General features: G+C 51.9%; 1 protein-coding gene and 1 long non-coding RNA gene across 2 annotated transcripts in view; one reads left to right on the plus strand and one right to left on the minus strand.

The window, feature by feature from the left end:
- LOC120393138 overlaps window positions 1–3,735 on the plus strand; it is a 124,241-nt gene extending 120,506 nt beyond the window's left edge. The window contains exons 2-3 of the long non-coding RNA XR_005591919.1: window positions 2,283–2,378; window positions 3,655–3,735. This is a non-coding gene — a long non-coding RNA (uncharacterized LOC120393138). The remainder of the gene's footprint in view (window positions 1–2,282; window positions 2,379–3,654) is intronic.
- Window positions 1–26,471, minus strand: part of LOC120393123 (zinc finger protein RFP-like) — a 209,827-nt gene that overhangs the window by 148,707 nt on the left and 34,649 nt on the right. The gene's annotated exons all lie outside the window — the stretch shown is intronic.

Below are 26,471 nucleotides of genomic sequence, written 5' to 3' on the forward strand. Positions count from 1 at the left end.
GCATGGGGCAGCAGCAGCGCCTGGGACTCTGGCAGCAGCGACGCCGATGGACGCTGCTGCTTTGTTCCAGGTGAGGAGCCAGGCTGGGCTCAGGGAGGGGTGAGGACGGGGATGTGAACACCCTGGGCCCAGACACTCTCCCAGTGACATGGCGGGGGGGGGGTCCCCAGCCCAGGTGTCTGGCCTGAGCCACGTGAACCCCACTGACACCAGCAGCAGTCACACAGCTGCCCCTGCAGCAAGGGGAACTGGGGGTGGGGGACATTAAGAGCTGCTCCCACTTTATCCCTTGATGCTCTGGGGCTGGGGGAGTCGGCACCTCCCATGGAGTCCTGGACAGTGGAGGGGGGCTCTCTGCTATGGGCTTCTAAAGCTGTTGGGGGCTGAAGGCATCCCTGAGAGGGAGGTGTGGGGCCTGATATCCCCTGAGTGCCTGAGGTGGGAAGGGGGGGTCTTTAATCCTGCTCTCCCCACCACGCCCCTGTCCTTCCCCCAAGTGGCAGCAGGCATCACCCTGTTACCTTCTCTCCCTGGTGCAGAGACCCCCAGGGATTCAGAGGAGGAAGAAGGGCTGGACATGGCCAAAGATGAAGCTGCTCTCAAGGTCATCAGAGATCAGCTCCAGTGCAGAGAAAAGGTACAAATGTTCCCCACCTGGGCTGTAACCAAGATTGTCCTGTCCCTTACCAGCATCCCCACCCCCTGCCGAGGGGCTTGTCCCTGATGATCCACCATCCCTAATGGTGCCCTTTTACATCCATGATGTGGGACCCCCAAGATGGGGGTGTTTGTCCCTCAACAGCCGAGGTCTCCTCCCACGACAGGCACTGTCCCAGTTCCTGATCCTGCTTGTGTAGGATTCATGGGGGATTTGGACAATAGGCAGGTCCCCACAATGCAAGGAATAACATGGTCCCAGCTCGGTAGTTGGGATGGTGCTGAATGGGGGCAGTTTTGACAGGGAGGAGGAAAGAAGGTGATTGGGACTGAGCTGGGCAGGAATCATGGAAGGGGGACCAGTTTGATGGGCAGGAAGAAATGGGAGGAACAGGAGGTAGTGGGGGATCCTGCTGGCCATGTGGGGCACTGGCTGTGTAATCTCCTCATTGGGAGGTGTCAGTAGGGCCCGAATCTCTCACGCTCCTTTGTCTCCTTTGCGTCTCACAGGAGCTCATTGAGGAGCTTCCTAAAGACTCTCCACCCAGCGCCATCCTCGCCAACTCCCTGGTTGCAGTGGGCAACCTCAGGTACTGATACAGCACCCCCCCCCGCCCCGGCTGGCTCCCCTAACCCCAGTGCTACTCAGGCCCAAGGCTGAGAGTCACTGTCCCTCCCACTCCCAGGTCACCTCCCAGGAGTGGCTCCTCTGGCAGAGCTGGTGGGGTGGGGAGGTTCACTCTCTCCTGGCTGGGCCGTTCTTTTCACTCCACTAACATTGCAGGGGCCTTGGGGAGGGGCTCACTCCTGGGCTCAGATACAGGAGGGGCAGCAGGCTCCAGGGAACAGGCGCTATTCCTGTCCTGCCACTGTCTGTCTGTGACGCCTTGGCCTTGTCATTCTCTAGCTCAGTGCCTCAGTTTCCATTCTTGCCAGCCTGTGCCTATATCCCTGTGGTTTCGTGTCTGTGTTGGCGACAGTCCCACCCCCATTACTGCACAGTCTAATACCAGCTCCTCTCTCTTGCCAGCACCATGAATCCAGCCCTTGAGCCTGACCTAGAGACCCACCTCTTGCAATCTGCCCTTTGCTCCGTCTTCACCCTGGGCATGGAGAAGGACACCATCAGCATCCAGGTACATCCTCCTCCTACATCCTCCTCCTCTTCCAGAGTGGTCCTTGGTCCCTGCTCCCTTGATTTGCTGGAGCTCCAGATTTAGGGGTGGGGTAGGCAGAGATGGAACAAGCTGCAGGGTTGGATCCTTCCCTCCAGAGGATTACACCTCCCTGGGGGATTTCTTTCTTTCTTTCTTTCTTTCTTTCTTTCTTTCTTTCTTTCTTTCTTTCTTTCATATGCCATGTTTTGCCCAGCAATCCAGCTTCCATCCATCGCAACTTGTCTGTTTTATCCTCTTCTGCATACAAGGCCCTCTGCAGAGACCTGCTAGGCTCATGGATCAAAGATCCAGGTGTAATCAATCCTTGCTAATTGCCTGCAGTGGGATGTGAATGAGAGAGGCCAGGATATGTGTTTGGGGGTCTCACCAGTGCTTCCCAGAGACCACTTTTCCCATCCTGTGGCAGGCGTAGGCCCAGTTTCCCTAACTCGGAGCCATGCTTTGTAGGCTCTGCACAAAGTCATGCCAGAGCTCCTGGATGCCATGCTGGGGAACCTGCTGGCAGAGTCCCCAGACGCAGACAGGCTCCACTCCATCTTGGAGGTGAGCCCCATAAGGAGGAGTGGGAACCAGTTTTACCTTAACTCTTTGGGGGACTGGTAAGGAGAGACTGGAAGGTCCATTTTCTACTCTGTCCTCCTAGCTGGCTCCCCAGTGGGGCGTCCTTGGTTGGGGAGGTCAGTGCAATGCGGTGTGAGGTCCTGCTTTCTTAAGGGACAGAGGAAGGAGCTGGGACTTCAAGCCAGATCTCTGCCTGGTTCTGTTGAATACTAACCACAGGGTCCCTGGCTGTCTTGGGGAGTGAGAGTCTGAAAACCTAACCTTCTCCCACCCCCCACCCCCAAGACACACATCCCATGAGATTCCGGAGCTGGTTCTCAGAGAAGAGGCACATGCTCCTTCCTAGAGAAACAGGAGGACCCCAGGGAATCAGCCCTTCTCTCTGATGTGATCTGAAATTCCTGGGGGGATTGTGCTCTCAGTGACTCCTTACATCCCACCAAGGATTTTAGTAGCAGGGAAGGGTGAGGGTTCAGTCTCCTTTCTGGTGAACTGTTCAGGAATCAGGAGTTCTGGGAGGATGGGACCAGCCCCGACACCGAACCTTGTCGCAGTCTAGAGAGACCCTCACATGTTGTGACCTGCAAGATACAAGCTGCATCCTGGGGGAAAGAATCCCCTTCTAAAGCTCTGTGATCAATGACTCAGCTATTCCCCCCGTGCATAATGTCTCGGGAGCCTGGGGCTGGGGTGGGTGGGGCTCATTTGCAAAGCACCCCCTGCCCATTGATCCTGACCTGCCTCCTTTCCCCACAGCATGTCAACCTCTGGATCGTGTCCAGGGTATCCCAGGAGAGAGCCAGGGCCATTAGGAGCAGCACGGCCCTGCTCAGATATGCAGTCACCCTCCCTGAGTTTGACGTAAGTGACCTTTCAGCCCAGCTTCTGACTCCAGGTGTAGGTGGGCTGGCTCCAATGGGCTGTAGGATCTGCTGGTGCAGGGGCTGTGGGTTCAGAGTGTTCCTCTTGGGGAGGCAGAGTCAGAGCAGGGAATGAGATAGGCTTGAGTCAAGTTCTTCTTGTCCTGGTTAAGTCTTGTCCCTGGGCCTTTAAGGGGACCATGCTCCAGCCCCTGCTTGGCATCCCAAAGCAGCTCCTGGCTCCCTTGGCAGCAGAGCAAATGAAGGGTCTATCTCAGGCTCCTCTCCCCCAGCATCTCCTGCAGAGGGGCTAAGGGGAAGGAGCCTTCTGGCCCTGGGGCGACAGGGATCTGACAGGAAAATGCTGATGGAGTCCCCTCTCCTCTCCCTTCCATTAGATCTCAGCAGAGTTCCCTAGGATGGGTCACCATGTGGCACAGCTGGCTCTGTTTGTCAGTGACCCGGACAAGGACATCAGCCAGCAGGCCAGGGAGGGGACTTACCGGCTGTACCAGCTGCTGCTCCAACAGAGGGGTAAGGAACCCGCTGGCACACGGAACCCAATAGGGGACTGAGAGCGACCACAGGTGGATAATGGGACCCCAGACAATTTCTCTCAGACTGACCCCAACTGGAGGACAAGTCTCTCTCTGCATCTGTTCTTCTCCACTCCACTGTGCAGCCACCAATGGGATTGGAAGGACACAGAAACTGCAACCAGAATGATCAAAGTGTCTCTCTCTCTCTCTCTCTCTCTCTCTCTCTTCCAGGGCTGACCATACACGAGGCAGAAGATTTGTGGTGCCACGACTGGCACCAGGAGAGCTCCTGGGCTATAAGAACACTGCCAGGGTGGGGGAGGTAAGGACACTGTGGCAGGGCATGACACAGCTCAGGGAGTGGGGCTGGCTGGGGTCCCTGCAGTGGATGCCTCCTGGAGACAGAAGAAGAGCCCCCTCCTTATTTCCAGCTCAGAGTTCCTCATCCAGCACCCAGTGGGACAGGCTGGTGCTAAAGGTCCCACATTGGAACCTGGCTAGTTGCCGTGATTTGAGTGTGTTACATGGAGCCGTTGCTACGTGGCATAAGCAGAATCCCCAGGTGGGTGAGTTAATAGAGGATTATGGCTCTGGGTGTCTCTCTGCTCCTTGTCCCCCTGGCTGATCCCCAAGTATGTGAGAGGAAAGCACTAGGTCAGTCAGTCACTATTGCTTGATCAGACCCTTGTTTAATTCCCTGCACCCTGGGGAATGAACTACCTTGGCTACAGCAGCTCTCTTACCCTCCCTTTGGGGAACCAGATGCTGAGGCCATTCTATCTCCAGGGCTTGGAGGCTGGCTCTGGGCAATCTGCTAAAGCCTTTGGGTCTTTGGAAAATTCTTCTCTGAGGGGCAGAGAAAATACTTCCTCCAGACAGCAATGCTGGCGATCCACGACCCCCTGCTGCGTGTCAGCCAGGCTGGGCTGCTCCTCACATACTCCATCCTGGGGGAAGCCCAGCAGCTGATGGGGGACAAGGTGAGCAGCTGCATTAGACTCAGGAGATTGGGGCGGGGCCCAGGCCTCATTCCCATCCTATCACCATTGGCTGGCCTGGGAGCAAAGAGCCTAGTGGGGACTTGTGGACTTCATGGACTTGTTTTCTTGATGCTCTGTTATCACTCCTGGGAAGGGCAGGAGAGTCCCCTAAGTGCCCTTTGTGAACCTTTCCTGCCCCACAGAGCTGCACCCATTTCCCCATGGCCTAGTGTCTATGTCACCCGAGCCACCACGCAGAGTTGCTCCCATCACTGGCAGCCTGGGAGGCCAAGGACTGATGGGTGATGGCGACTGGCCAGGCAGTTCTGAGGCACATGGGTGGGGGAAGCTTGTCCTGCTGCTGGTAGGGCTGGACCCGCTCTAGAGATAATGGGAGGATTCAGTCAGTAGGGGCTGCTGACCTGCCCCATTCACCAGGGCTGCCATCCTGTGGCTTCAGCATTTGTCACTGGAGTGACTTGGGGAAAGGTCTCAACCTCCCCCCATCCCACTTCACTGCTGCCAGAATCCCTCCTGCCCCCCTCCCTGCCCTACCTGGGTGGGGATGGAGGTCGGGGTGGAGGAGAGAGTTCTACGAACTTGAGCGGTGTCCCCAGGTGGGTTGGAGGTGGAACAGCTGTCAGGGGCACTGAGGGGGAGGTGGCAGGAGCTAACCCTACACGGAGAGGGGTTGGCACTGGAGGTCACTAGAGAGGACAACAAGCCTCCATCCTGGGGATCAGGAGGGTGAATCCACCACTTAGACATGAGCAGCTGCTGCGTGGAAATGGTGCTGGTTCCAGGTGCCCTTAATCCTCCCTGATTCCTGGGCAGTGTCTCAGTCTCTGATATTTTCTCGTTCCCCTGCAGCTGGAGGATGTCACAGCCAAGGTGATGTGCCAGCTCCGCATCATCCAGCACTTGCACCAGGTGCCCGAGGCGCTGCAAGGTTTGCGCCTTGTCTGATGCCCTTAAAGGTTCCCCTCCCATGTTCAGCAACTCCCGCTCCCTGCTGCAGGTACTGCTCTGTCTCACTGTAAATGGGGGGCAAGTGGAAGGGGAAATGGAGGCCCCTGTCACTGACAGAAACTCTCTCCCCTCTCTGTGGACCAGGGTCCTTCCCTCTGACCCCAAACTTCCTTCATCTGGGGCATGAGCTCTTCCCCTCACTCCCATACCACTCCCCTCTTTCCTTGCTCTGACCCTGTCACAAACAGATAGTTAAGGGTTAAGGTCTCTTTTACCTGCAAAGGGTTAACAAACTCAGTAAACCTGACGAACACCTGACCAGAGGACCAATCAAGGGACAAGATAATTTCAAATCTCTGTGGAGGGAAGTCTTTGTTTGTGTTCTTTGTTTTGGGGGCTGTTCTCTCTTTGGATCTAAGATGGGCCAGACGTATATCCAGGCTCTCCAAGCTTCCTGAAATATTTTCTTCTATTCAGTATAGTGAGTATTAGAAAGGCGGATTAGTCTTATAATTAATTTCTGTATTTGCAAATGTGTGTTTGCTGGAGAAATATCTTTAATTCTGTTTGCTGTTACTTTGATTATTCTGAGAAAGGCGGGGGGAGTCCCTCTAGGGTTATAAGCTAGACCCTGTATATTTTTTCATCCTGGTGTTACAGAGATAGTGTTACTTTCTTTCTTTCTTTTAATAAAATGTTTTTTTTTTTTAGAACCTGATTGATTTCTTCCCTTGTTTGGAATCTCAGGGGAAGAGGAGGGGGGAAAGGGAATCCCTCTTTGTTTGATTCAAGGAGTTTGAATCAAGGTGATCTCTCCCGACGGCTAAGGGAGGGGGCGGTGGGGGAATGGGCTATTTCCCTTTGTGTTAAGATCCAAGAAGTTTGGATCTGTGTTCCCCAGGGAAAGTTTTGGGGGAACAGGGAGTGTGCTAGACACTGGAATTTCCAGCTGGTGGCAGCATAACCAGATCTAAGCTAGGATTTAAGCTTAGAAGGATCCACGCAGGTCCCCATCTTTTGGACGCTAAAGTTCAAAGTGTGGAATAAATCTATGACAGACCCCCATCCCATTCCACATGCTCCCAGGCAGAGCTCTCCCTGCCCCATATGGTGCAGAAGAACATTTGTGTCAGAGCTACAGACTGTCTGCCCAGCTGAAGCGCAGGAAGCTCCACATTTGAGGAGGTGAGGATGGGCCAGAGGCTCAGGGCCTGCTTCACCTCCTGCCCTTTATTCTTCCTTTGGCCCTTCTATGGGCTCTCAGAGGGTAACATGAATAGGAACCTCCTCCGCACCTGTTTTCTAGGCCCTGGGGGGGGTGACAGCCTCCCAGATGGGTGCAGTCAGAAGCTGAGCCACCTCAGGGAGCAGTGGGGACAGGTCACCTTGGCCTATGAACCCAAGCAGTGCTAGTTCTCAAAGAGGCTGAGAGGGAAGACCTCACTCCCTCATGGAGGTAAGAGCCATTTACTTCTTTGGGCATATGGGTCTCGGGGCGGGGGGGGAGAAATGGGATCCCTGCTGCATAGCCTGGTTGGGAGCTTCCCCCATCCCTGGGACAGAGACATCTCCATCAATGTGCCACTCTTGTTTTTTTCCTAGCAAGAGGCTCCCCAGAGATGTCCTCAAACCTGTTCTCCTGGAAGCATTTCTGGAAGGAGGTCCCATCCCTCAGTCTCCAACTCCATCATGCAGACTCGTTTACATAACATCTCCACTCTCCAGCTCCACTTCCTGCAGCAGGATAAATGTACCTTCAGGTCCTAGAGACTTGACTCTGACCTTCTTCTGGTCAGCAATGGGGTTTCACCAATCCCCTAAACAAACCTGTCAGCCTCTGAATGATGAATGTCAGAGTCACCAGAATCAGCAAAACTCCAACTGCAGCCAGTCGAGCCTTTGTGAACTTAGCCCCTCTGGAAACCAGGTCTGAACTGCAGAGGTCTGAGAGGTCACAGACTTTAAGGTCATAAGGGACCATTATGATCCTCTAGTCTGACCTCCTGCACAATACAGGCCACGGAATCTGACCCACCCACTCTTATAACACTGGTCTACAATTTTTAACAAATCGTCTGCTTCAGAGATAAAATGTGCTATTTATTATGTATTTTGATGTGCTGAATTCAAATATGACAATTAAAACAACTGATTGGCTACTGTTTCTAATTTATTTAAGTTTTTACATTTTATGTCTTATTTATATTGTGTAGATAGTAGAGTTTTAATCATAAATTGTAAACCTAGGTCTTTTCATGTGTTTATGGTTGCTTTACATGATAATATTTCACCTGTCCTGTTTATGTAACACTTTAAAAATCAGCAAAAGGGTGATCTAACTAAAATTTATTATGAAACAAAAGGCAAAAAACTATTATTTACATAGTTTAGTCCTATTCAGTGTCTACTCGGCACTTCTTGGCTTGTCTCTTGTATTCATTAAATGGAGCATCTCTTGTCACTGTCCAGCAATAGTCTGCAAGCATTGATGGGCTCCATTTGCCCTGATAGCATTTCTCCATTGTTGCAATGTCCTGGTGAAATCGCTCGCCATGCTCGTCGCTCACTGCTCCGCAGTTTGGTGGAAAAAAATCTAGATGAGAGTGCAAAAAATGTATCTTTAGTGACATGTTGCAACCGAGGCTTTTGTATGCCTTGAGGAGGTTTTCCACCAAAAACCTGTAGTTGTCTGCCTTGTTGTTTCCGAGAAAATTTATTGCCACTAACTGGAAGGCTTTCCATGCCTTCTTTTCCTTGCCACGCAGTGCATGGTCAAATGCATCATCTCGAAGAAGTTCACGAATCTGAGGACCAACAAAGACACCTTCCTTTATCTTAGCTTCACTTCACCTTGGAAATTTTCCACAGAGGTACTTGAAAGCTGCTTGTGTTTTGTCAATGGCCTTGACAAAGTTCTTCATCAGACCCAGCTTGATGTGTAAGGGTGGTAACAAAATCTTCCTTGATTCAACAAGTGGTGGATGCTGAACACTTTTCCTCCCAGGCTCCAATGACTGTCGGAGTGGCCAATCTTTCTTGATGTAGTGGGAATCTCTTGCACGACTATTCCATTCACAGAGAAAACAGCAGTACTTTGTGTATCCAGTCTGCAGACCAAGCAAGAGAGCAACAACCTTCAAATCGCCACAAAGCTGCCACTGATGTTGGTCATAGTTTATGCACCTCAAAAGTTGTTTCATGTTGTCATAGGTTTCCTTCATATGGACTGCATGACCAACTGGAATTGATGGCAAAACATTGCCATTATGCAGTAAAACAGCTTTAAGACTCGTCTTCGATGAATCAATGAACAGTCTCCACTCATCTGGATCGTGAATGATGTTGAGGGCTGCCATCACACCATCAATGTTGTTGCAGGCTACAAGATCACTTTCCATGAAGAAGAATGGGACAAGATCCTTTTGACGGTCACGGAACATGGAAACCCTAACATCACCTGCCAGGAGATTCCACTGCTGTAGTCTGGAGCCCAACAGCTCTGCCTTACTCTTGGGTAGTTCCAAATCCCTGACAAGGTCATTCAGTTCACCTTGTGTTATGAGGTGTGGTTCAGAGGAGGAGGATGGGAGAAAATGTGGGTCCTGTGACATTGATGGTTCAGACCAGAAGTTTCATCTTCTTCCTCTTCCTCGTCTGACTCAAGTGAGAATGATTCTGGTGCATCAGGAACCGGCAGTCGTTCTCCATGGGGTACTGGGCGTATAGCTGATGGAATAATGTTTGGATAATGCACAGTCCACTTTTTCTTCTTTGACACACCTTTCCCAACTGGAGGCACCATGCAGAAGTAACAATTGCTGGTATGATCTGTTGGCTCTCTCCTGCAAAAGGCATAGATTTCCTTTTCCTGTTCAACCACTGGCGAAGATTTGTTGCACAAGTGTTGCAGCATATGTGTGGGACCCACCTCTTGTCCTGATCTCCAATTTTGCAGCCAAAATAAAGATGATAGGCTTTCTTAACCATAGTGGTTATACTGCGCTTTTGTCATGCAAAAGTCACTTCACCACAAACATAGCAGAAGTTATCTGCACTGTTCACACAAGTATGAGGCATCTCTGCTCACTTTGACTAAACAGAAATGTGTCCCTTTGCAAAATCAAACACTGACAAATAAGAGAGCACCACACTGTATGATTTCTAGAGCTGATATAGGGCAATTTGTTCAGCAGAGTGATGTAAGCTTCGTTATGATTGCATCATCCATGACTTCTAGGAATAACATGATGCAATTCATATCATGTATGACGCAATACCAGCTTCAGATTGCATCATTCATTGTTTTGCCTAAAAAGCAAGTACTGTCCAAACCGAGTCATAGATTTATTCATAGATCCAGTCAAAGATGTATTTTAGTCATTTCTGGTTTAAATTGAGATCCCTTCCCTTTATAACTCACTTATCCTCCGCTATTCCCAAGTCAAGAGTCGTATATACTGACCCAATAGCATGTCTTGAAAACTAGAGCCAATCAACAATTTTAAGCATCATTTTCGTTCTCAGTGACCCAGTATTAGTAAAGTTTGACTACATTTATTTCAGAAGCATTTTGCCTGTAGAGCAGTGTTATTTTCACTACATGGTCACCTACACCATCATGGCCATGTGACGGGGGCTGTTAGCAGCTACAAACTGAGCCCTTTGGAAGCCAGCACCCTGGTCACTGAGAACACCAAGGGCACCGGGAGCAGTTAGAGTAGGAGGGACTGAGTCATTTGGGTTTGGAAGGGCAGAGGGGGTCACTTGCACCTGTAGGGAGCCTGATGAGGTCACTAGCTCAGCACTGAGCAGAAAGCAGCAGTATAAAAGTCTGAATCAGGGCACAGGAAGGGGCCTCCACGTAACTGCTGCTATGTTGTGATGCACCATAAAAAGTCATAAAGACACTTGGTGGAGGTTCCCTGGCAGACGGCCTGCTGCTTAATTCACACAGAGGTCTGCCAGCCAGGGGTTGCAGGAACTGATGGGGGAGCCCATTCAGAGTTAGAAATTTAAAAATGAATGTTGCCTGCAATCTCTTCATAACACTTAATGCTGTAAAAGTTGTGACAACAAATTTTTATGTTTTGTCGGATAGTAAAAACCATGCTGCATATTAACCTATTTGCTAACATATTTTCCTATGTAATAACACAATAAAATAGGATAAGGAACCACAGTAATTACACATAATTCAGTGAGTGCAGATATTTCTGAAGGAAATTTTAGGGAGAAATTATCTATTTTTAGATAGAAATTTTCCTGTATTAAAAACTAGGAAAAACACAAAGCTCAGCAGCCCATGCCACTTAGATGCCAACAGACTGGATAAAAACACAAATGAACCCATCAAAAGATAATTTTAGGGCAGAGGTAGGCAACCTATGGCACATGTGCCAAAGGTGGCATGTGAGCTGATTTTAAGTGGCACTCACATTGCCCGGGTCCTTGCCACCGATCCGGGGGGCTCTGCATTTTAATTTAATTTTAAATAAAGTGTCTTAAACATTTTAAAAACCTTATTTACTTTACATACAACAATAGTTTAGTTACATATTAAAGCAGGGGTGGGCAAACTACAGCCCACAGGCCGAATCTGGCCCATCAGGGCTTTGGATCCGGCCCACAAGATTGCCCCCCATGGCACTGCGGACCCTGTTTCGCTCTCAGAAGTGGCCGGCACCACGTTCCTGGGGCCGGAGGGGGTGGGGGGGGAGGCAGGGACAGAGTGCTCTATGCATTGCCCTTGCCTCCATGCACCTCCCCCTGCAGTTCCCATTGGCCGGGAACAGGGAACTGCAGCCAATGGGAACTTTGGGGGAAGTACCTAGAGGCGTGGCAAGGGCAGCGTGCAGAGACATGGTTCCGGCCGCTTCCTGGAGTGGTGCGGCATGAGGCCAGGCACATAGGCAAGCAGGGAGTGCGCTGTTGCCACCCCGGAGCCATTTTAGGTAAGTGGTGCCCAAATCCCTCCTGCACCCCGCCCCCCCAACTCCCTGCCCTAAGCCCCCTGCCTGCAACTGGCACCCCTCCTGCACCCCAACCCCTGCCCTGAGCCCCCTTGTATACCCCATATCCCTTCTGCACCCCAACTCCCTGCCCTGAGCTCCCTGCTGCACCCTGCACCCCCATGCACCCCAACCACCTGCCCTGAGCCCCCTCATACACCTCACCCCCCTCCTGCACTCCAATCCCTGCCCTGAGCCCTCTCCTGCACCCCGCACCACCATGCACCCCAACCCCCTGCCCTGAGCCTGTTCATACACCCCGCACCCCTCTTCTGCCCCAATCCCTTGCCCTGAGTCCATTCCTGCACACTGCACCCCCTCCCACACCCTGCAGTCCCTCCCTCCCGCACCCCAAACCCCTGCCCTGCATACAATTTACCCACCCAGATGTGGCCCTTGGCCCAAAAAGTTTGCCCACCCCTGTATTAAAGACTTATAGAAAGAGACCTTCTAAAAACATTAAAATGTATTATTGGCACGTGAAACCTTAAATTAGAGTGAATAAATGAAGACTCGGCACACCACTTCGGAAAGGTTGCTGACCTCTGTTTTAGCGTATTTATTTTCAAATAATCAAGGTAAGTTTAGGGCACTCTGCCATGAATGGCATATTGTGAATAAACCTTCAAAACTGAATTATGACATTGAAAATATTCATAATGCATCATGTTTAAAACAAAAAGGAGTCCTAGCAATGCCTTGTGATGTGCCTCCCCTCAGTCTCTGCTCAGCTAGCTTTTCAAGAAATTAGGTTCAATCACTAGTTCCAAGGAATTAGACAAGTTGGTCACTATTTTTACAGAACATTCCAGAAGGGGGTGGACAGAGAACCCAGAGGAATTGTGATGAACTTTATTTTCTTTATACTTTAAACCTCACATGACAACAAAAATATCACCCTTTTGACTGATTTATGGCTGAGAAAGTTTCCCAAGAAAGCTTCACCAAATTTCATGTTATGTGTCACTAAGTGCCAGCATCTTGAATACAATTAAGTTAATTTGTGAAGATTCAGTAAAGGAAAACAACCCCATCTCTATTTCTTTATCAAACTACGTTTGTTGTGTCCTTATAACCAAGAAAATGAAAAGCCTGGCAGTACATTGAAATCAACAGTGGACACTGACAGTACTTTCCCTGCAAATAATATTTCTAAAGAAAAATAAACCAAAAACTGGAGATTGTAGTAAAGATTTCTATCCATAGGAAGAGAGAATTTGAGGTTGGGGACCGTGTTTTGTTAATTGATGTGAGAAAAAGAAAGGAAGGGTCATATCTTGATTACCAATTATATGTAGCTAGAAAGTTAAAAATCACATGAATTAATTTGAAGAATATTATATAATCTTGAGTGAGTTAACTTAAATATATTGTTTATTAATTCTATCATTTTTTCACCTCTTAATTTTCAAAACTGTAGTGCAGCAGATGGGTGTATGTGCCCTACCTTTCAGAGAGAACCAGTAAAGAGAATAAGGTGGGGGGGAGTAGAGAGAGAGAGCAGCTGCACATGTGTGTAGTTGTGATGTTTATGACACATGCACATTGTAACTGAACAACCCAGTCTGACAATTTAATAGTTTATTTTGTCAAGATAAATATTTTGGATTCCTTGAAATTCCACAGTTGAAATACAAATGACGTTATTTAGAGAAGTTAAACTTCACTATAGATTTGAGAGAAGAATCAAAAACTAAATGTAAATAATTCCATTTCTAAAAATATGTTTAGATGCTTGCTTTTGAAGTACTGTTGAAATGTAAATTAAAATATTCGTGTATTTACACCTTGTTACAATAATATTTTCTAAATTAAAATAATCTTTTTTCTTTCATATTTTACATTGAGATTTCACTGGGGTAGAAAATTCTGACAGGAGTGAATGATCCCCATGCACCCCCATCTGCTACCCCTGGGGCAGGGGACAGGAAAGGTGGGGGCTGGGGGTTCCCAGGTGTCTGGTTTTTGACTGGAACCTCCAGTTGAAAAGGGAAACTGGCAGCGTCTGGTCAGCACAGAAAGTCCAGTTGCTGCAGTAACTGGCCCCCACCATGGGGGTGGGAAGAGCAGCAGCGCTGGGAGGGGTACAGGTGTCACAGTCGGGTACAGAGATTCCCTCCAGCCTCAGCTGGGACCGGGCAGATTATCAGGGGAGCCGAGTTTTTACCCCCAGCACTGACACCAGGACTGAAAAAAGGGCGGAGCGTCCCGGAAAAGGTGCCAGTGAAAGTGAAGAGATGGGACCTGTCAGTCACATTGTAAAACGAGACCTCGCCTGCCTCATAGTCCAGGAAAATCCCCACCCGGCCGGGCCTGATTCTCACGTGGAGGACGGTCCCGGGGGAGGTGCCAGCTTTGTATTCCTCATACCACTGCCACACGACCCAGTATCCATTCCTAGGTGATGCTGTGACCTTCCCCTTCCTGCTCACAGATTCCCTACAAACCCCCAGAGCCCAGTCAGGCTTGTCTCCCACCTCCACCTCCCAGTAACGCCTCCCGCCAATGAACTGCTCAGCGCCCAGGACACAGACACAAGGATCAAATCTCTCAGAGTTGTCAGGCAGATCCTGGCATGTATCTGAGTCTCTCACACGTTTCCGATCCTCAGACAGGACGAGATAGGGATTTGCGGTGTCTGGATCCAGAGTCACGTCTACTGGGGAGAGAGTCACAGAATCAGGGCTGGGGGCAGGGGCTGGTCACTGGGTTCAAAGGGAAATTAACCTGCACCCCTGTTAATCACTGGGCAGCGGGGTTGTTGGCTGAGGGGAGTCAGGGCCCCAGCTGCCCATGAGAGCAAACTTGAGGAGAATGACAGGAGGAGGGTGTGTAGGGAGAGGTGTCAGTGGATGGGGGAGGGGAGGGCAGCAGAGGCATGGGGAAGGGACAGGTTGATGCTGGGAGAGGAAAGGGGAGGGGCAGAGACCATTGTGGGAAGGGATAGGCACAAGAGCAATGGGGGGCAAGGGAAGGAGCAGGCACCAGGAGTGTGTGTGAGGAAGTGCAGGATTCAGGAGGTGAGAGGAGGGGTGGGGACCAAGAATGAAGGGACAGACCCTAGTGGGCACAGAGAAGTAAAGGAAGGGGCAGGTAGCAGGAGGGAAAGGAGTGGGAGTGGCTCCAAGGGGCAGGAGAAATGAGGAGGGGGTGGACTACAGTTGGGAGATGGGAGTTGATGGGAGGGACAGGTGCCAAGGTGGGAGGATGAGGAGTGGGGCAGGCACCAGGGAGTCAGAGGGGGTGAAAAAGGAGAGGTTGGCACCAGGGGGCTAGAGGGGCATGAGGGAAGGGGCAGGCATGAGATGGGCAAAGGAGGGGAGGGGGAAGGTGCAGGTGACCAGGGGACAAAGGCAGTGAGGGGTGGGGCAGGCATCAAGAGGGAGATGGTGGGAAGGAGCATACCCCAGAAGGGTTTGGGGAGTGGAGCAGAAGGGCAGATGCAAGGAGGGCAGGGGGCAGAATGGGGGGTGAGGAAGAAGGTGAGCACAAGGGATCAGAGAGAGGAGTGTGGAAAAGGGCAGGCCCTAGGACAGATGGATGTGAAGGGAGGTGTGGGGACCAGGGGGGCTGCGGGAACATGAGCAGAGGAGCAGGACCCTGAGGGTAGAAGGAGTGAGGGAAGGGGCCGGCACCAGAGTGCAGGAGGTGAGGGAAGTGCTTGTGTCAGGGGGCAAGGGGATGGGGTCAGTGTGGGAGAAGGAAGAGGCAAGCACCAGGAGGCAGAGTGGGGGAGAAGCGGGCACTGGAGGGACAGATGTAGGGTGTGGGGTGGGGCAGGCACCAGTGCTAAAAAGGGGCAAGGGGAGGGGAAGGCAGGAGGGGGTAGAGGGGACAAGGGAAGGGGTGGATTCCAAAGGGGCAGGGGGTGGGGCAGGTGCTAGGGAGACAAAGGGGAGGGAAAGGAAGGGGCAACAAAAGGAGGGAAAGGGGGAGGACAGGAGTGGGTACCAGGGGCAGAGGTGAGGGGGAATAGTGGTGCAGAGGTGGGTGGGCTCCAGGCAGGAAGGGAGCAATGGGAGGGGCAGGTGCCAGGGGGATTGAGGGGGGTTGAGCAGGGGGCAGACAAAAGGAGGGTGGTGGGGAGGGGCTGACAGCAGTGGGGCAGAGGCCGGGGTGAGTAGACAGGAGGACTCCAGAGGGGCAAAGGGGATCAGAATGGGGCTAGAAGAGAGGTGGGCACAGGCAGGCGAGGGGAGGGATAGGGGTGAGGAGAAGGCCGGGAGCCAGGAGAGCAGAGGAGGGCGAGGGGTGGGGTGGGAATCGGGGGCGAGGACAGGCACAGCGGGGCATCTGGGGGCAACGGGAGGGTGGGAGACATGGAATCAGAGGGGGAAAAGGGAGAGGTGGATGCCAGGGGGTCAGGCCTGCCCATGCGGGGGCAAAGGGGGCAATTGCTCAGGGGCTTGGGCAAGGTAAAAGGGCTCCTGGTGGGGGCAGTCTCCATGTGCTGCCCCGAGCGCCGACTCCACAGCTCCCATTGCCTGCTGGCAGCAGTATGCAGAGACCCTCTGGCCCCACCGCCTAGGAGCCGCTGCCAGAGCCACTCACCTAGAGCCCACACCCCGCACTCCCTCCCAGAGCCCAACCCCACACCCCATCACACCCCCAAACTCCCTCACACAGCCTGCACCCCATCCTTCTGCACCCCAACTGCCTGTCTCAGCCTGGTAAAAGTGAGTGAGGGTAGGGGAGAGCTAGCAATGGAAGGAGGGGAAATGGAGTGGGTGGGGTGGGGCCTCGGAGAAGGAGCGGTGCAAGGGTCTTTGGGTTTGTGAGAATAGACAGTTGAGAACCCTACCAGGTGGGCATGTGGAAGCCTTGGCTGTGCCAGAAGAGTGCAACCAGCAGCGCAGCCAGCAGCTTGCTGGGCACCGGCCAGCACAGGCACAGCACCACTCAAATGTCAGGCAGATGGAGTCCACATGGGTGCAGCTTGTGCATGCGTAGGGGCCCATTGACTGTTCTGCCCCAGCAGGGCCGGCTCCAGGCACCAGCTTATCAAGCAGGTGCTTGGGGCGGCAACTCCGGAGTGGGGCGGCACTTTCAAGGATTCTGCGGCAATTCGGCAGAGGGTCCCTTACTCCCGCTAGGAGCAAAGGACCTCCTGCTGAATTGCCACAGATCGCAATTGCGATCGCGGGCTTTTTTTTTTTTTTTTTTTTTTTGGCTGCTTGGGGCGGCAAACCCCCTGGAGCCGGCCCTGTGCCCCAGGGCCTGGAATTGCTGTCGGCTGGACTGCAGACAGTAGAAAGGGGTGAAGTGATAGGTGGGCTCCAGGGTGCAGAGGGTGTTTGGGGGAGAGGGGCAGGTGCCAGGAGGTCAGGGGGACAAAGGGAGGGGGAGTTCTAGATGGGCAGAGGTGGGTGGAGGGGAGGGGCACGTGCCAGAGAGACAAAGTCGGGGCACAGGGTCGGGGCCAAGGGGAGCAGAAAGGGGTTGAAAGGAGGGGCTGGGGCAAGGTGGAGGGTAGAGGCATGGGCCAAGGGAGCACAGGGGAGAGGGAAGGTTAAGGGAGGGGCAGGTGCCATGGGTGTAGAGGGGCAAAGGGGGCAGGCCCCAGGGAATCTCTGTTGGTCTGGGGCCGTGTGGTTGGTTTGTTACTAAGAGCAGGTCTGTGCCATCCCCACACACAGGACAAAGACACAATAATCAGATAATCAAATCTCTCAGGACTGTCAGGCAGATCCCGGCGTGTGTCTCTGCTTCTCACATGTTTCCAATCCTCAGACATGAGCCTGCCCCTCCATCTGGAAGAAGCTGCACCAGGGGACACTCCCAGTTCATACCCGTGCAGCACCTCTGCACTAGGGGTTTGCACAGGGGCATCGACATGGCTGAGACACTGCTCTGTCAGGGGTCATAATCCCTCCCCTCACTGTGGTTATGGATCAATAATTACAGGATCATTGGAACAGGGGGAGCTGGACTCTGGGCTCCAAGATGGGGCCCAACCCACTGGGCTGCAGAGTCATTCTCACTCCGACGCTCTGGTCTAGGATCCATGGCTGTGTTTAGACACAGGGGGCATCTTCAGCAGGAGAGATTGAGGGAGCCCCACATCAGACACCTGGAGCCCAGCAGCTCGAGCCCTCACCTGAGTGGTGAGACTCACATTCCAATTCCTTCCCCACAATACACAGTGGGACTGAATCTGGGGCTCCCAGCTGAGGGCCCAGCCACTGGGCTAAAGGCTAGAAGGGAAGCGGCAGGTGGCATCTTTTTCTGTTAATTGAAACTGTTCAGCAAACTCAACATGAATTGGCAAATAGTTTCAGTTGACCTGAAATATAATTTTTCTGCAAACAAACTATTTGCACCCAAATTTCACCCAGCTCCACTGCAAACCTGTCTGAGTAACTCAGGAGCCCAAATACCAGTGACTTGCAGTGAGTGACTGTCAACATCCCCAGAAACACACAGTTACGGGCAGGCCAGGCTCAGGACATCAGCTGTGAAACACTGCAGAGCTGCTGTTTAATTTGCCCTGGATAGAAAAATTCTTCCTGGGCCCCTGATCTTAGCCCCAAAATCAGATTGAAAATGGAGACTTGGCTCCAGCCTGAACTCTCTGTCCAGAGCCATTTGTGTCATGGACGATGCTAGCGGCACAAACCCTCTGCAGCTGCACCTGGGTGTCTCCCTGAGTGGACAACAGTCACCGAGACCATCTCAGAGCCCCAGGAGCTCAGGTGTCTCCATCTAACAACTGTGCCAGCCACCCCCCTCGCTCCCATTAACCAGCCCTGGGTCAGACACGTTGGGAACTTTCACACCCAGACTCTGGAGACACTTTGGGTTCATCTACACAGCCTGCAGCAGCGAGTCTTGGAATGGGGTGGACAGATTCAGGCTTGCAGGGTTCCTTCTTTGGCACTAAAAATAGCCACGTAGACATTCAGGCTCAGGCTGGAGCTCAGGCTCTGAAGCCCAGGGTGGAGCCGGGTCTGCCCCTCACAGCACATGCGGAGACATTGTCTGTGTCCACGTCCCCTTCCCCCCATTCCTGGGATGGGGAACAGCAGCCCTAGGGCCCCTCCCTTCACCCCCCAGGGCAGGCGAGCGAGAGCCCTCAGCGTCCTGGGCAGTGGGGCCTCCCAGCACCGATTCCTGAGTCAGGGTGAAAGTGTCTCCAGCTAGAGAGCTCTGCGCACCTGGCAAATACACAGATGTGCATAGATGCCAAATCTGGGGAAAATGGTGGGTGCTGAGCATGCACCGGCAGGCCCACCAATCAGCTCGTCCCCCTCCCCTCAGCACCTCCACTCGCCAGTGGCCCCAATGATCAATGCCTCCCCCTCCCTCCAAGCACCTCCTGCTGCTGTGATCAGCTGTTCAGCGGCCTGCAGGAGGCACTGGGGTAAGGAGGAGGAGCAACGGCAGGGTGCACATGGGGGAGGGGGCAGAACAGGGTGGGAAGAGGTGGGGTGGGGGTGGAGCAGGGCGGGAAGGGGCAGGGCAGGGTTGGGGCCTTGGAGGAAGGGGTGGAGTAGGAGTGGGGCCTGGGACAGCATGGGGGTTGAGCACCCCTTGGAACATTAGAAAATTGGCGCCTCTGGCCCCTGGGATCAGGATCTGGGAGTGACAGGAGCTTCCTAGAAGTAGAGGAGGCACTGGAATCCGAACCGTGGTCCTGCCCACCCATGCCACCCCTTCCCCCCAAGGCCCCACCCCACTCCACCCTTTTGCCCCAAGCTCCTGTCCCTGCACTGCCCCTTCTCCCCGAGCACCTGCCTTCACACTGTCCCTTCTCCCGTACTGCCTTTTCCCCCCAAGGCCCCACCCCTGGTCACTTCTCTCTAACTCTAACCTTTATGACCATTTAAAAGTGGAAGGGCTTGGTCTGATCCTGCTGTCGGGTGTGTCAGTGGCTGTAGCAGGGGAGCTGCAGAGTGGCAGTACCTGCACAGAGAGTGTTATGGGTCAGAGTGTCTGGGAGCTGTGGGAACGGGGCAGCTTGGGATCAGTGGATGAGATGGGGAGCTCGGGGCCAGCAGGGCCCATTCGCCATCATTCAGGTACCAGCTGTGGGGGGTCACCACTAGGGGTATGCGGGGTAGATTTAGTGCCATGTCCTACTTGGTGAGGTTGGTGCCTGGGGCAGCCAAACGAACAGGAGCCTGCAGGTGTTGGTGCCTTCTCCCAGGGGTGGGATGGGGACATACTGCTCTGGGTGGGGGGACAGGTGGTGTATGTGCAGCAGAGGTGGTGACCCTAACAGGACCCCTAACGGTGTTTGTGTAACTGTCCTGGGCGCACCCCTCCTTCCCAGCTCTGTGTGGTAGGACACCCTGGGGTGCATGGACACCTGAGCCAGTGGTGCTGTAATATGTGCACACAGCCCCTGGAGCTGGAGCTGCCCAGACTCTCCCAGCATGCACCAGGACACACACGGTCAGGCAGCAGGCTGGGAGCAAACACACACACACAGCTCAGCCACCGCTCTCAGACAGAAAAGCTGCTGTGTGGGCACAATTTCTTGTAACTGGGTCAGGGGAGCATCACAAGCTGGTTATAAGAACCTGTCTGCCCTCGCAGTAGGGACAGGGCCTTCTTCACCCCACCTCCATGGGGGACACTGAACAGCTCCTGTCTGGGCCTGTTACGCTAGAAGGAAATTGTGGCTAAAGCCTGGTCTGAGCCTGCTGCTGGGAAGAGAGAGCTTGGCAGTTCAGTGCAATTATGGCCAGATAAAAATGTCCATCCTGCAGAGCCCAGGTACCGCCCTGCAAAGGTGATACCAGGGCGCAGCATTTCCTCACTAATCAGCCCTTTCCCAAAGGGGGCAGGTCCCTGCTCTGCAATGAACCTGGGTTTTATCTGCCCCTTTCCATCTGCCCCCAGTGACATTGCTGTTTCCAGCCTATTGAATGTCATAGGAAAATGCTCTGTGCAGGGAAAGGAGCAGAGAGCTCCCAGGGAGAGGTGGGTGTCACCATGGATAAAACATCAGTGGTATGTACAGTACCTGTGTAGAGCTGGGCGCTTCTCCATCCTGCAACCAAACACAGACAGAGGGGTGAGAACTCCCCTGAACACTGACACGCTGAGCAGGAGACAATGTCACACAGGGTGATACTGGGGGGAATGGAACTTACTGAGCTCAGCCTGGAGTTTGTCTAAAAATAAAACAAAGAGAAATGAGTCAATATCACATTATCTTGCAGAAGAGAAGTGAGTCGTGGAAATTAAAAGTTAAGATTCAGTTTTAACTAAAATCACCCAGAAGTTAAATTATTGCAAACCACATTTTGGGTCACCCAAACAAATGTAACTTGATCACAACAGTATTGAAAATGTCGCCCACATCTCTTTAGGATTAAACACATATCTCTGGTACTAAGCAGAATACTCTGAGGGAAGAATGAACTCTTCTGGTGTTGGTGCCATAATCTGTTTTAGGTAGCTATCTGGCCCTCATTACCATCACCTCTGAGCTTCTCACAATCTTTACTGTATCTATCCGCACAACCCCTCTGGGAGGTAGAGCCCGACTACTATCCCCATTGTACAGATGGGCACCAGAGTCACAGAAGGACAGGTTTTCTAAAGGTATTGAGGCATCCAAAGACTCAGATAGGCGCCTAGAAGGATTTTCAAAAGCAACTAGGCACCTAACTCTTATTGAAATCAATGGGAGTTTGGCAACTGGGCATGTCCAAAAATCGCCCTAGGCGCTAAGCTGCATCCTTAGGCACCTGCACAGCTATAATAATCTGTCCCTAAGGGACTCACCCGAGGTCCCACAGCCCAAATGTAGCACAGCAGACTAGTTCTGTAACCACTGGACCATCCTGCCTCTCTAATCTCATGATCTCAGCCTGAGCATTTGCACATGACAGTATGTGACCAACCCCCACCTGTGCAGTCCGAACGCAACCTGGAGAGCCACCACCACATCCACCATTTGAGCTAATGCCCCAACTCCAGGAGATGCTCACATTTGTATCTGTGTTGTTGAGACTGGCTGTGCATCCTGAAAGAGCACACACAGACTGTGGGGGCAGGGAGTGGGGAATGGGTTGCCTGGAATGTCCTTAAATGTTCAAAAACGAGGTGGCACAATTGTTTTTGTTCAAAATCTTGTGATATTTTTATCCAGTCTTGTCATGTATTGGGACCTGACTGACGAGTTGTGAGCGCTTGAGGTGGGAACTGCTGAATATGAGAGTGGTGTTCATTTACCTGTGAGCTCCTGCTGTTGAGTAGAAATGGCTTCCTGGATGTTTACATTTTCACTTCTAAAGAAAAGAGATTCTTTGTCATCTTTCAGCTCAGCTGTTCAGTGCAATAATGCTGCAGTGCATCGAACAGAAATGTCAGGGGAAATGAAAAAGGCAAATGCATGTACAGTACCTGCCTGATGTGCTTGCCTTCCCCTGAAAGGAGAAATGGGGAAACTGTCAATAATTTAATAAAACCAAGTGAAAAAACGTCCAGTGACCATTCCCCATGGGTGTGCCACACACTTTCAAGCACAAAACCCTCTTCCAATCAGGGCACTCCCATGTCAGAAGGGTAAATTCCCAGCCATCCCTGCTTCCCTAGCTAACTTATTCACCCATCTATGGCTACAGTTTGCTAAACTCACTGCCATACACCTTTGTCAACCACAAAGGGTTATGTTTCTGTATGGACCAGCATTAGCAGAATAGTCATAGGTTCACAGCTGAAGGCCTGAAGGGGCCATTCTGAACATCTGGTCTGACCTCCTGTTTTTGAGCACAGGCCAGAAAACCTCCCCCAGAGATTCCCACAGCATCAGCTTGTGGCTGAGCTAGAGCAGATCTCTGAGAGATGCCCAGCAATGATTTAAAGACTCCAAGTCATGGGGACCCACCACAATCCTTGGTAAGTTGTTCCAATGGAAAACCCCCCTCATGGTAAAATATGGGCATCTTATTTCTAGCCTAAATCTGTCCAGCTTTAACTTCTAGCCATTAGATCTCACTCTGCCTTTGTCTGCTGGATTAAAGAGCCCTCTCCCAGATCTTACTTCTCTCTGCAGGCTAATAAGATTAAAAGGCAGAAAAAACATCTCTTAGTAACTAAAACAAGGAGCTCTGACTCTGCTATTGGCATGGGGATGGAGCTTAGTGAAGAATTTATTTGACAAATAAGGGAGGTCCATGGAGCTCAGACAATTCCATATAGCAAAAGGGGGATATATTGAAGTGGGGGATGCTCTCAGAGCAAGAGGGGCCATCGACCACCATACGCCAGAAGACAAGGCTAGAGAGATAGAGCAGGAGGGTCTCTGCCTTGCCTGAGATGCTGACCAGACCTCAGAGTCATACATCTACGCTAGAAGGGCTGTGGCTGCTCAGCTATCCCGATACAGCTGCGCCGCTGCAGTGCGTGTGGTGAAGACGCTCTATGCCGATCAGAAGAGAGCTCTCCTGTTAGCATAAAAAACCCAACCCCCGGAGCGGCACAAGTTTTGCCAACATAGGCTGTAGTGTAGCCACAGTGATAGAAGGGTTGCGAGCGGACAGAGGATAGGGGGCAGTTGTTTCTCGGGACTGTTCATTATTTTGTGTAGATCTGTAACTCTCTCTGTGCTTTCTTAAAAATACAAGTGCCAGTGGTTAAGAAATCCCTTTGCTAAGCCTGTGTTCCTGGCCGCCTGACACATTGTCCCTGAAGGGGTCAATCGCGAACTCAGCATGCCCATAGTGAGCTGGAAATCTGCCAGACTGTGTGTAACCAAGTGGGACCTTGGCAGGGCTGCAGCTCTGGGTCTGGGGTTTCAGACAGCTGGGGTGTGGAAGACCCCATCCCAAAGAAGGGGGGCAGACATGGGGTCTGCAACTGGGAGTGCAGCTGAGAGACCCAGAGCTGAAGTCTTAGAAGCACATGGGATCCTGTTGTTAGGTCCAGTATCTGTCCAGAGAGGGGGTGACACAGGGCCCTGAAAGGATTTAATTAGCCAACAAACACACCCCTACCTTGGACTTCTGGGTAGCCTTTCTCCTGGGAATCACAGCGTGAGAGCGGTGAGCCGGGGATCCTTTCCAATCCTCACAAAGGGCTTTGGTGTCCTCTTTACAGAACCATGCGAGCTCTTTATCATATTCCTTAAAGACATTCCCTTTCCCTCCCCTTTGTCCTGGCTTTAACCCCAGTTGTTTTATTAACTGCATTATTTTTCCCATCAGCATCTTGGAACTGAAGGCGCTTTTCTGGAAAGTTTCTCCACACTGAGGACAGGCGGCTGTCTCCACTTTCTTGCAGCGCTGGCTGATGCAGCCCCAGCAGAATTTGTGCCCACACTCTATAGTCACTGGGTCTGTCAAATAATCCTGACAGATGTAACAAATGGCATCTTCTAGCTCTCTACCAGCTATACACATTGAGGCCAGGGGTTCCTTATCTTCAACCTTACGTTTCCCACTCCCTGGTGGAGCAAGTGTCTCCATGGCTGCTGGGCTCTCAGTCTGTCTGTCTCCTTCCCCAGCACTGTGTGTTCTGCTGTCAATGCTGGGAGGTGCCTGCTGCTGGCCTCTGCCCTGCTTCGGGGCAGCAGGAGGTGAAGAGAAGGGAGGGGCCTGGCGAGGAAATGGAAAACACAAAAAAAGGGATGAGGAACTGACTGGGAGAGGAGGAGCAATGACAGTTAGAAAGGGTGGGAAAGCAGCTCTGCCAGACACCCCCTCGCCAGTGAGCAGGGGCAGGGAGAGGTTTTAGCTCCTTGTTTGGCACGGGTGAGATGGACCCTGGAACACTGCACCTGGTTCTAATGGCTGCATTTTGAAAGGGATGTTCAAAAAAAGTGCAGAGGGTGCAAAAAAGAGCCACAAATGTGATTTGAGGGTTGGAGAAAATTCCCTACAGGGGCAGAATGAAAGAGCTCGGTCTGTTCGGTTTATCAAAGGGAAGAGTGAGAGGTGACTTGATCATGGTGTTTATGTGCCTGCATGGGGAGAAAATCCTGGGTCTTAAAGGGCTCTGTGATCTAGTGGAGAAAGGCAGGACAAGAACCAATGGCTGGAAGCTGAAGCCAGACAAATCCAAATGAGAAATAAGGCACAAGTTTTAACAGTGCAGGTGATTAACAAACTCCCGAGGTGGTGGATGCTCCATCCCTTAATGTCTCCCAGTCTAGACTGGTGCCTTTCTGGAAAGATGCTTTAGTCAAACACAAGTTATTAGGCTCAGTAACTAGGTGAAATTCACTGGCCTGTGTTATAAAGGAAATCAGACTAAATCTAATGATCCCTTCAGGTTTTAAAAACTAGGAATCTGTGAATTCTGGCAGGACTGAGATAGTCCAAGGCCTCGGTGCTGGAGAAATAGCATGATTAATGCTACACTAAGTAGGCTGTGGGCAAAAGTGTGCCCATTGCCAAGAGCTTTCCTGCAGGTCCTTAAAATGCAGAAGGACGATACGGAAGAGAACCCATGAGTTTGAGGGTCTGAGAGTAGCCTAGTGTTTTCAAGGGAACAATGAATGTTCCACTGGCCTCTGTTTACACTCACTTTCCATCCAGTTTTCATTCTGGGTTCATATTTAGAATAAAATATTGATCATTACACCATGACCTGAACCAACTAGAAAATTCTGTTATTCAGTAGTGCTGCGGCCTGGTTGTCTCTCCATCCCCTTCCCCTGGTCCAGCTACTGACTCCCCATCCCCAGCTCTCCCCATTCCCCATCCCCATCTCTCCCTCCATCGCACTGGGACCAGTTTCCCTAACACAGCTGAGTTGGCAGCACAAAGCGGCCCATACAGCTGGGCCTGGTGCGCTCACTCTTGTCCCCTGTGGCTGTTTCACTCCTTGCCATGGGGAAAGAGTCCCTAGAGCAGTAAATGCCGGGACATCCCCTGTTGCTCACTGGCCCAATCGCACTCACTGGGGACCTGGACTCGGCTTTTCTTTGGGAGTCAGACCCTGCAGTTATTGGCCCTGAAGGGACCTGGGAATCCCCCCAAGCCACGCCTGGAGCTGACCCCACTGGGCTTCTCTGGGGGGCTGTGGGGGAGGCTTTAAAATGAGGGGACCTAAGTCTCCTCCCCTAGAACATTCTGAAATCCCGCTGCAATTTTCTGAATTTAATACAATAAAAATAAAAGTTGAGGCCAAAAATTGTAAGTGCCCATGTGGGATCCCGTGTGGGGGAAGCAGCCTGTGGTGAGCTGGCTGCGTCATTCTCGTTCTTGTACTGAAATGGTCACATTCTCATAATGAGTCCCTCACAATCACTAATGGCTTCTTATGCTCACAGACCCCTGCGAGGTGGGCAGTACTAGTAGCCATGTCAGTATTGTGGAGGCCTAGAGACACTGTGGCTTGGTTTACAGGTAAATGTTTTGCTGGCAGAGCTACATCGGTTAGGCTTGTGAAAAAACCCACCACCAGCCCTCATAGCTCTGCCAGAAAAGGCTGCCCTGTAACCCTTTTGTTGGTACAATTTGTTCCCTCCAGGGAACTGGTGTCATCTACACTGGGTAAAAGCCTTCGCTACCAATATCAGCAGCACCTCCACTTGGCGGGAGGGGCAGTTGCGCATCTAGCTACATAGACGAGGCCTAACCATCTTACCCACCGTGCACAAAGAGCTGATGGGATTGAGCTCAGTTCTCCTCAGCCCACAGCTCACCAGCCAACTCACTGCACCAGCTGCTCTCCCTAGGAGCTCCCTTGCACACAGTATACGGGGCTCCATGCCCAGATTCCATTCACAGCCAGGCAATGTCAACAAATAGTACACGATGTT

This window comes from Mauremys reevesii, unplaced genomic scaffold (genome assembly GCF_016161935.1).
Source record: "Mauremys reevesii isolate NIE-2019 unplaced genomic scaffold, ASM1616193v1 Contig15, whole genome shotgun sequence".
NCBI classification, from domain to species: domain Eukaryota; kingdom Metazoa; phylum Chordata; order Testudines; family Geoemydidae; genus Mauremys; species Mauremys reevesii.